This window comes from Limulus polyphemus, unplaced genomic scaffold (assembly GCF_000517525.1).
Source record: "Limulus polyphemus unplaced genomic scaffold, Limulus_polyphemus-2.1.2 Scaffold206, whole genome shotgun sequence".
Lineage (NCBI taxonomy): Eukaryota > Metazoa > Arthropoda > Merostomata > Xiphosura > Limulidae > Limulus > Limulus polyphemus.
This window is the reverse complement of record NW_013665816.1, coordinates 441,604-452,735: the sequence shown is the minus strand read 5'-3', so window position 1 is coordinate 452,735 and position 11,132 is coordinate 441,604. Positions and strand designations below refer to the sequence as shown.

General features: G+C 32.5%; 1 long non-coding RNA gene across 1 annotated transcript in view; it reads left to right on the top strand.

Annotated features, from left to right (window-relative positions):
- Window positions 1–9,697, top strand: part of LOC111085024 — a 24,329-nt gene extending 14,632 nt beyond the window's left edge. The window contains exon 3 of the long non-coding RNA XR_002609881.1: window positions 9,685–9,697. This is a non-coding gene — a long non-coding RNA (uncharacterized LOC111085024). The remainder of the gene's footprint in view (window positions 1–9,684) is intronic.
- Window positions 9,698–11,132: the final 1,435 nt, after the last annotated feature.

The window sequence follows — 11,132 nt, the reverse complement described above, 5'->3', positions numbered from 1 at the left end:
CTCACTTATATCATGAGAAGTACAGAGCATAGAGATGAAAGAGGTGTAGTAAATGTTGGTTCACCAAATAACTCACTTATATCATGAGAAGTACAGAGCATAGAGATGAAAGAGGTGTAGTAAATGTTGGTTCACCAAATAACTCACTTATATCATGGGAAGTACAGAGCATAGAGATCAAAGAGGTGTAGTAAATGTTGGTTCACCAAACAACTCACTTATATCATGGGAAGTACAGAGCATAGAGATCAAAGAGGTGTAGTAAATGTTGGTTCACCAAATAACTCACTTATATCATGAGAAGTACAGAGCATAGAGATGAAAGATAGGGACATGGTGAGTAGAATAGTGGTTCACCAAATAACTCACTTATATCATGGGAAGTACAGAGCATAGAGATGAAAGATAGGGCCATGGTGAGTAGAATACTGGTTCACCAAATAACTCACTTATATCATGAGAATTACAGAGCATAGAGATGAAAGATAGGGACATGGTGTGTAGAATATTGGTTCACCAAATAACTCACTTATATCATGGGAAGTACAGAGCATAGAGATCAAAGAGGTGTAGTAAATGTTGGTTCACCAAACAACTCACTTATTTCATGGGAAGTACAGAGCATAGAGATGAAAGAGGTGTAGTAAATGTTGGTTCACCAAACAACTCACTTATATCATGGGAAGTATACGTTGTTAAATAATTTCAAATACGCAGTAACCTTCGAAAACATGTTTCAAAAAGTTTTTCGCGTTAAGTTAATGATAATTCTCTTTTCTTACAATAAATTATGGAAAAGTAAGTTTATGAAACATAAACACAGAAATTTCGTAAAAAAAAAAGAATAATAAATTCTGTAATTTTGCATCATCCTATCTATAATTCATAGAAAACAACATTCTGTAACTTAAAAATATTACATCCGAACATGATGTCGGAATATTTTAAAGAATCTGCTGTCTTGTAAATTAGTAAACAGTTATATTAATCACACGAGTCATTGATTGGCTGAAGAGAATTTGATTAAAAGCTTTATGCATCAAGCAATGCACAGTTAATCATCTGGATCATCATAAGTCTATTTGAATCTCCCTATTTCATCAAAAGTTGAATGAAACTAATTGTGGTTCCACGTTTTCCTTTTCTGACTTCTTTCACCTGTCGGGATGATATTGAGAAACAATAGAATAAAAAGACCAGCTTAATGGATTATAAAATGTTCAACTAATTATAAAGATATATATACATTAGTGATAAGCACAACAATTAATATCCATATAAAAACACTGTAGGATTGACAGTAATATGTTATATAAAAATGTCTAACTGGTAAAACAGGTACACTAGGATAAATAGCTGAGCCAAATACTAATGATTTTATTTGTTTGTGATTAAGCACCGGTATTAAGCTACATAATGGGCTATCTGTGATCTGCCCACCACAGGTATCGAAATCCGGTTTCTTGTGTTGTAACTCCGCAGATATGCTGCTGTGTCACTAATAATATGAAACAAAAGTATTAAAGTCATATTTTAACTCACCGTGTTTAAAATAAATTTTTACTAATATTTTTCTCATGGGATCATTGAATAATGAGGATTGGTTAAAGACATGGGAATGTTACAAAATACCATTCTTACACAGTGATACTAAATAAACTGGATTTGCTAAGTAAAAACAATACGTTTTAAGTAATGATAATTAGTCATTACACCGAATACAACTAAACTAGTCAAAGTCCTTGTAAAAATTGGTGTACATGTAAAATGGTTGTGTACGTTTGTACAACATTAATTATGTTTTTTGAAAGAAAAGCAACATAAAATTATTCAGAGATATGAAACCTAATCGTGCGCAATAATACTATATGAATTTACTTACCATTTTAGTTAAGTAAAATTACGTTTTTGAAAAGTAATGTTCTTGAACTATTTCACTTACAGACTAAGAAATTTAACTTTGCTATCTAAAGAGTTGTGTAAACAAAACCTAATGTGACTAAAAACCTGTATATTTATTGTCATCTATGATTACCTTAAAACTAAAATTAACAAAATATAAATTTAAAAAGTATATCCTTGCTCATAAGCACAAACCAATACGCTTAAAAATTTCCATTTGATAAAAAATAACTAAGAAAGTAAAGATAACCAGTTAGGAATAAAAATTTGTGCATAGTGCACTTTGTTTTAACACTAATACCTCTAATGGGTATAAGCAATGTATTATGCACATACATACACATATAATACTTAAAACAGTGAGACTAGATATCACATTTTATATATATCAATGCGTTCCATTTTTACACGTTACCAAAATAAATATTTTGTTACGTTTACCAACTGGTTTGTCAACACCTTGACATCCGCCATTTTCGTGTTTTCGCAAATTCCTCAGATCTATTGCAGTTTAACAAGATTAGTGTTAACTCTTTTGTAATATTTTGTTAGTTACTAAGAAAAGGGCTTGTAACATTAGCAACATGCCTAAAAGGTATCTTAACTTTGGAGAAGTTCTCGAGTTGCAGCTGCTTGAACAGGATGCTGCACTTTAACAACATTAATAGTAGTAAACATTACTGTTCCTGCTTCAATTAAAATGGTTATAGACCATTACAAACCAAAAACCTCGTCAACTGATATCTCAAGTTGTTTGGAGCAATGTGTTGAATCTCCTATAAGTTAAATATATACACATGAACTACGACATTCTAATGACAGTATAGAGAATCGTTTGACATTTTTTTATTTTCTAGTAGTTACAACATTTTTTCTCTCTCCCAAAAACGTACAAATAAATCGCATGTTTACTATAACATTAGTAATAAATACCTAACTAAACTTAAGTACAAATTATGATAAGGGTGATAAAAATTTGATATTAGTACAAATACATCATGAATATGAATGTTTCTTTTAAACAAAATTATGTTAATTGAAGAGGTATTGCTCACCTATAATCACAACACGTGGTGTAGTGGGTAGAAGTGGGTGTTTATTTCTGAACCACTTGTTATTTTATATATGAAAAATACACTATAAATATGATCTGAAAAAATAGAAACAGAAACGATACCCACATCACAACATGGGAAAATGCAAATATCATTTTGAATTTAACAAACTTCTGTAGGATAATTAAGTAGTTTATTGCAACAATATAGCGAGTGTCAAACTCTTAACTCATTTTAACTAATAATTGTTCTGTACGAATGTCTTACAACCTAACAATTGAAGTGACTTCTTCGTACAATATACATGGTGCTACCAGTTATATTTCTGTTTATCCAAAGGTGCATTGTTCTTCGTACAATATACCTGGGGCTACCAATTATATTCCTGTTTATCCGAAAATACATTGTTCTTCGTACAATATACCTGGCGCTACCAATTATATTTCTATTTATCCGAAGGTACGTTGTTCCTCGTACAATATACATGGAGCTACCAATTATATTCCTGTTTATCCGAAAATACATTGTTCCTCGTACAATATACATGGAGCTACCAATTATATTCCTGTTTATCCGAAAATACATTGTTCTTCGTACAATATACCTGGAGCTACCAATTATATTCCTGTTTATCCGTAGGTACATTGTTCTTCGTACAATATACCTGGAGCTACCAATTATATTCCTGTTTATCCGAAGGTACATTGTTCTTCGTACAATATACCTGGATCTACCAATTATATTCGTGTTTATCCGAAGGTACATTGTTTATCGTACAATATACACGGTGCTGCCAATTATATTCCTGTTTATCCGAAGATACATTGTTCTTCGTACAATATACATGGTGCTACCAATTATATTCCTGTTTATCCGAAGGTACATTGTTTATCGTACAATATACACGGTGCTGCCAATTATATTCCTGTTTATCCGAAGATACATTGTTCTTCGTACAGTTCTGTTAGTTATCAACTATTTAAATTGCTATTTATTATTTATATAATAGCATTGTAGGATATTTTGTACTTGTTTTTGCGATACGTAGTACTTTATAAGGCTAATGTAATTTAAATATTAACATATAAAATATTAATTACATGTAACAAGGGATAACTTTTTCTATCTAAAGCATTACAATACTTTGATTTTTCAACTCAAATGAAATTATTTTCAGAAAGGGGTTAAAAAACTAGATAAGCCAGAAATTACACGTACCATATATATACACACATATACATGAATTATCATATTGGTATAGTCATGGAAATAATCTATAAAGAGAAACATTTCATCATAAACATAGTTTTCTTTGTTCTTCTTAACAGCACTTTCTTATTTATACTACTATGTTTCTTCTAATATACGTTCTGAACAATGTCTTTAGCATTATCTTCCTACTCATGTACACACTAACTCACCTTTTTAGTACTATGTTTCTTCTAATATACGTTCTAACAATGTCTTTAGCATTATCTTCCTACTTATGTACACACTAACTCACCTTTTTAGTACTATGTTTCTTCTAATATACGTTCTAAACAATGTCTTTAACATCATCTTCCTACTCATGTACACATTAACTAACTTTTTTAGTACTATGTTTCTTCTAATATATGTTCTAACAATGTCTTTAGCATTATCTTCCTACTCATGTACACAATAACTAGCTTTTTTAGTACTATGTTTCTTCTAATATATGTTCTAACAATGTCTTTAACATTATCTTCCTACTCATGTACACACTAACTAACTTTTTAGTACTATGTTTCTTCTAATGTACGCTCTACGCTATCTTACCTCTTTTATCTACATTAAACAGCTTTTATAATGCTACGTTTTCTTTGGTGTTAGAAACGATACCGGGTTCGACTAAATAAAAATAATGTTTTATTTGAAAATGTCTTTAACTTGCATAATTATCTATGTCACTATCGTATTTATACACTGTAAGACCAGGTTCCACAGATAGGCTTAACTTAATATGGGAGATCAGCGATAATGTATTTGGTTTGTGAAAAGAAGGATGAGAACCAGTGTTTTATATAACGTATGTGGTGTTATTTCCCACTTGTGTTCATACTGAACTATCTTACCTTTGTATACACACTACACATCGTGTGTAACTCTATCTTCTTTCTATTGCGCACCTTTCTGGTTACCTCTCAAGACATTCCTCCCCCATATAAACACCATACGTACCATATGTTGTATTATTTTCCCCTTACTGTTTATTTTACTACCCTCCACCTCTACTAGTGCATTTATTCTGTCAACTCCAGTGTGAGCATAATCTATACGTAGTGTTTGTAAACCATGCGGTAGCGTAGAAAACAAATGACCTACTTTTAAGTTATCTCTGTACACTTGGAGTTGTTCTATAACCATTAAAGGGACGAGACCCCTTTTCCGCCGAGGGTTGTAAGTTAACAAGTAGAAGAATGTATGAGCAGCCAGCTTAACCCCATTTCCTTCTCCAAATCTTCATCTGATGGAGATATGTGACACTTAAAGAAAGAATATGAGTCTTCTTCAAAACAATTATATGCATGGCAAGAAGCCTATTTCATTAAGCCATCTCGGTTTTCAACTTTATACAAACCCCAAGCTTTAAGAGTGTTAATTTAAAATGCTAATGAACCCTTTCATTATAAAAAAGTGAAGAATTTGTCAGCAAATGTTACAAACAGTCAAGTCTCTGGTTAAAAGCTTTCTCTTTTAGTGGTAAAAAACATTATATTAAAAAGTAATGTATGTCATAAAAAAACAACACTTGCTGTAATAATAAATGGTTACTTATGTTATCCAATTGACTTTCTTAATGAAAAGTTCTTGGTCGTTAGGCTAAAAATTGTCTAAAACATCGCAATAGAATAGTTTAAAATGTTCAGTACTTCATTTTTTATTAATCAAATACAATTTCAGTCTATTTTTATTTAGGCATATCTTGGATCAGTAGCAAGATACATATAATTCTACGGTTGACGGTAATATAAAGTTTGTATATCATAACACGCTTGGTCTTATCTATGTAAGGCCACAATCGTGAGTAAATCTGATAAGATTTTTATTTTTTTTACTGTAGTCTGTAAAACAATACCGTAATTAAAATAAGCATAAACTACTTAGCATATTTAGTAGAAGACGATATAGGAATTACACGTAAACAGTCGAGTAAAAATTAACATTTGTATTCAACAGACCTTTTCACGAATGTTTAGGGCCAGAAGTTTGTCAATTCAAAACTCAAACATTTCGTATTGCAAACAAATATCTCGGTCAGAAACTGACGTTTAAGTCTTGGAAACCCACCAGTGTTAAGTAGAAAATCCAGTAGATGATAAAGCAGATCCTCCTCAGCAGGGGTCAGCGTTGTCGCTAGCCTTTTTCAGCCACCTTACAAAAGACATCCTGGATGACTGCCTTTCATGCGGTCAGCACAGGTTTGCTTCCCCTGTCTGTTTTATTTTCTCCTGCTTCACTTATAAAAAAGAACAAAATTTTCCTTATACTCTTTCTTATAGTTAAGCCTAGTCACACAAGAAACCGACATGTTCACGTTACAACCTAGTCAACCAATAATAAATAGCCTTACAACCATTATTTAGATTTTTATCAATTTACGACCAATAGCTGGCAATCTTACAACAGTTACTAAGATTTAGATCATTTTGTGGTTGATTCGCTTGAAGTACTTTTAACGTTAAATTTCTCAGGTGTTTGTTGAAACGGATAACTACAGACTTGTAAGCCTGTACACGATACTCTCACAAACATAATGCACATGGTCTCTATGACAAAGGGTTAATAAAATATATATAGTTTTTGATATTAGTGCCAACCTACCTTGTCAAGAATTTGACACTATTTGGCATGTCTTTGGTAAAATGTGAAATAGATGTTCTTCGACCATTTCGTACAAAGAGTAGCAAAGAATTCAACAACAGAATTAAGTAGAAAAGATAATCACCATTCACGAGTTCGTCTTTATCTTTTCAATAAACCAGTCCAGTTGTCTAATGACCCATTTAAGCAGGCGTCTTAACGACATATCTAAATACGTGACATAATGACCCATCTAAACAAGTAACATAATAATCTATCTAAACACGTGACGTAATGATATACCTAAACACGTGAAACAATGAACTATCTAAACAAGTGACATAATGACATACCTAAACACGTGACATAATGACCTATCTAAACGTGTGACATAATGACTTTTCTAAACAAGTGACATAATAACCTATCTAAACAAGTGACATATCTAAACAAATGACTAAACAAATAACATACCAAAATACGTGACATAATGATCTATGTAAGCAAGTGACATAATGACACACCTAAACACGTGACATAATGACATATCTAAACAAATGACACAATAACATACCTAAATACGTGACACAGTGACCTATCTAAGCAGGCGACATAATGACATAATAACATACCTAAACACGTGACATAATGACCTATCTAAACAAGTGGCACAATGACCTATTCAAACAAGTGATAACATAGCATATCTAAACCTGTAATCATTACAAAATGCACTTACCACTCTTCTGTTTTATATTTAAATACATTGTGGCAAAATAGTCAAAATATTGTTGTTATTATTAGTAGTATTCGTATTTTTACGACATGTACGTATACACACACACACACACATACATTTGCACATACTTCTATTTACCTCCTAACATTACTAAGGATAAAGTAAGTAAACAAAAAGTAATGTATGTATGTGGGATTCATGTTTTGAAAGTTAAACATACAGTAAAATTCACTGGCTAAACAGAAGTCACTCCTGTTGATTGTTTCCCTATTTATTGGTTCCTTTTAACTTCAGGTCATAAAATTCCAACTAGTAACCTTAATAAAGATATCAGTTTTGCTGGCTAACATTACCCGCAGATAGCAAAGTGGTTGTGCCTTACATACACAGATGGAGCTGAGTTCTACTTTCTCATCTCAATAACTTTTTTTATTCTACTCATCTTGAGGTGGAACAGTGAAAGCCATTTTAAAAGTGTGTCGTAAATTTCACGGTTGTCGAAGGAAGTACAAAGCCTTTCAGGTTGTGCTAAACGAAACAGCAGCAGTAACAGAGAAACAAATCTCTCAAGGGACCGGCAAGGGAGAAGGGGGGATTGAATTCAAATAACTTTTAAGGAATGAATTCAAATAACTTTTAAGGAATTTGAGGTACCATAGGTTTGACACCCATAGTAACGCTTATCGTCCGTCTCCCCAAGATGTTAAAAAAGTTTTATTAAAGAAAAGAACCCTGCTTGGAGTTATGGGCTGACACAACGTCTCCAGTGTTGTGTTGGCCTCTGTTGTAACGGAGCTTGAAAGAGCAATGAGTTGACGCTCTATATAAAATGTAGATTATTTGTAGCACTTTTCAACTGAGAAAGAAAGAAGGGAGAGAAGTCTGACAATTTGAGTATAGGACGCAATAAATTACTTTATAAATGCTTGTGTCAGTTTTAGATCAGTTAGCGAATGTTATAAATTTTAGCTTTTGTACCTTCTACATAACGCTTTTACACAGTCTGAAAACAAGTACATTTAAGTATAATATTCTAACGTTACAATGATCATTATGTCTACCGTAAAGTATGATACACTAACGCTATGATGGTCAGAGTTTTCTCCATAAAGTACAATATTTTTAGATCGTAAAATTAAATAATTTAATTTGATCTCTGAGAAAAAAAAATTAATATATACACAGGTTGGCATTTGTGAAGAAACTTGTATAAGGGTTTTCACGCGATAATATGACCCGAATTTACCTTTTATTGAGATTAATGAATTTGTTTATGTCAGAGCAAAGCCACAATATGCTGTTTGGTGAGTTCATCGAGGGGAATTGATCCTCTGATTTTAAAGTTGTAAGTTCATAGATTTACTGTTGTCCCATCGAAACGCAGACTTGTTGACAATGTATATATAATAATAAAAGGGCGTGTCTGTGTGTGTTTGACCGCCATAACTCAAAAGGGAAGAACCTAGAAACCTTAGCACACATACTAAGTGGACCTTGAGGGTGTGCACCTAGGTATTATTATTTATCCAGGTGCGTGTGCGCATGCACATCTTTTTAATCAGGCAAGCTAGCTAGAAACCACATAGAAAAGAAGTTGTTTCATTATATCCCAAATAAAAATCACAAACAGACATGTACGTGTGTGCGTACGCGCGCGTATGTTCATTTATGTGTAACTGCCATAGCTCCAAGAGGAAAGAACCTAGAAACCTGAAATTTTGCACTTATACTAAGTGGATCCTGGGGGTTTACACCTGGGTATTATTACTTATCTACGTGCGAACGCTCATGCGCGTGCGCATCTTTTTATGCGAAAAACCACATAGAAAAGAAATGTGATAGCTATAGCTCCAAGAGGAAAGAACCTAGAAACCTGAAATTATGCACCATACTAAGTGGACCCTGAGGGTGTACACCTAAGTATTGTCACTTATCCACTTGCTTGCGCGCAGGCACGTGCGCATCTTTTTAACGGGACAAGCTAGCGAAAAAACACGTAGAAAAGAATTGGTTTCTTATATTATACATTATAGATATAAATCACAGACAGACAGACAGACACGCACGTGCGTGCGTGCGCATCTTTTTAATGAGGCAAGATAGCGAAAAACCACATAGAAAGAAGTGTTTTTTTAATATAACAACTTTTAATATATAGTAAAGCCAGTTCGTTTTGGTAACAATGCATTCCAACAAAGGCTTTTATATCATGTTGCTTAGCAATAAAAGTATAACCTAATATTGTTGTTAAGAGGCTATGTGTTGAAAGTATATAATGAAATGTATAAACTATGAAATTGAAAAAAAATATTTGCTGTTTTCTAATTCAGAGACTCCGTTAATTAAAGAGGTTTGTTTTTATTATGTGATTTTATTATTTAAGTTTAAAATCGGAAAACAAGTCAGAGGGGGGTTACCTTTATAAATGGGCCACATCCGTAAAGGAGCAACAAAAGTATATAAGTTATACTTTTATGCTAAAATGGGTTGAGAATACACACTCTGTTTGTTTGAAGTTAAGCACAAAGCTACACAATGAGCTATCTGTGCTCTGCCCACCACTGGTATCGAAACCCGGTTTCTAGCGTTGTAAGTCTGCAGACATACCGCTGTGCCACTGGGGGGCTACACACATTGACATAGTCAGCTAGACTAAATCAACCTAATAACCCGAGTGAAGGAGGGCACTTTCGCTAGTATATACTGTATATATAATTGCTATCTTTTGTTGATCATAAATATTGTTCAAATCATGTGATTTTAACAATGTAAAGTGTTTAAGAAATCCATGCTATGTATGTTCTAGGTACTCTCCTATTTACGTTCTATTTTACCGCATAATTCAAATGTATTCTAATTATGATATTTGTAAGATAACACTCCTGAAGAAACTGTGGAACGAAATGTCGAGTTATAACAAAAATTATATTATGGAGAAAGATATCGTGTTGTATTAATTTTAAAAGTAATTTCAGCATGCGTTTGAAAAAATAATTATTATTGTCATAAGACATTAGTATTAGACCTATTAGATTTTTCAACACTACATTCTTTAGCTTGTCCCTTATAGATTTTCAAGAATTAGGAGAGCGTGTAATAATAATATTTTAACCACATTATATTCATTGTATCTATTGCTGATAACGAGTTTTGCTCAATCCATAGCTTCAGGCCGGATGTGATACAACAAACACAGCATTGGTTGGAATACTATTTATAAAAGCCATATGATACAACAACGATTGTGATAACTTTTCACCGGCTTATAAAAGGCGTACATGCTATGACAATTAGCATTTGAAAATAGTAAGCATACAGAAATACTATTATAATAATAATTTTGAAATAAACAGCTTATATAAATAGTGTTCCAACCATCACTAAGGGACTAGATAAGTCTAACAGTATTATCTCATGAGAAGTATAATTAAGAATACTATTTTCCATTAAGTGATTACTTTTAAATCGTATTATTCGTTAAATAAAGAAAACTAATATAAAATTTCAATGTTTCAGCTACTTATCCTTAACGTGTTATATTGATATTTTTATTATTAAATGGCTGAGGCCTTCAAATCAAATTACATAAACGAACTATTAATAACCATCCA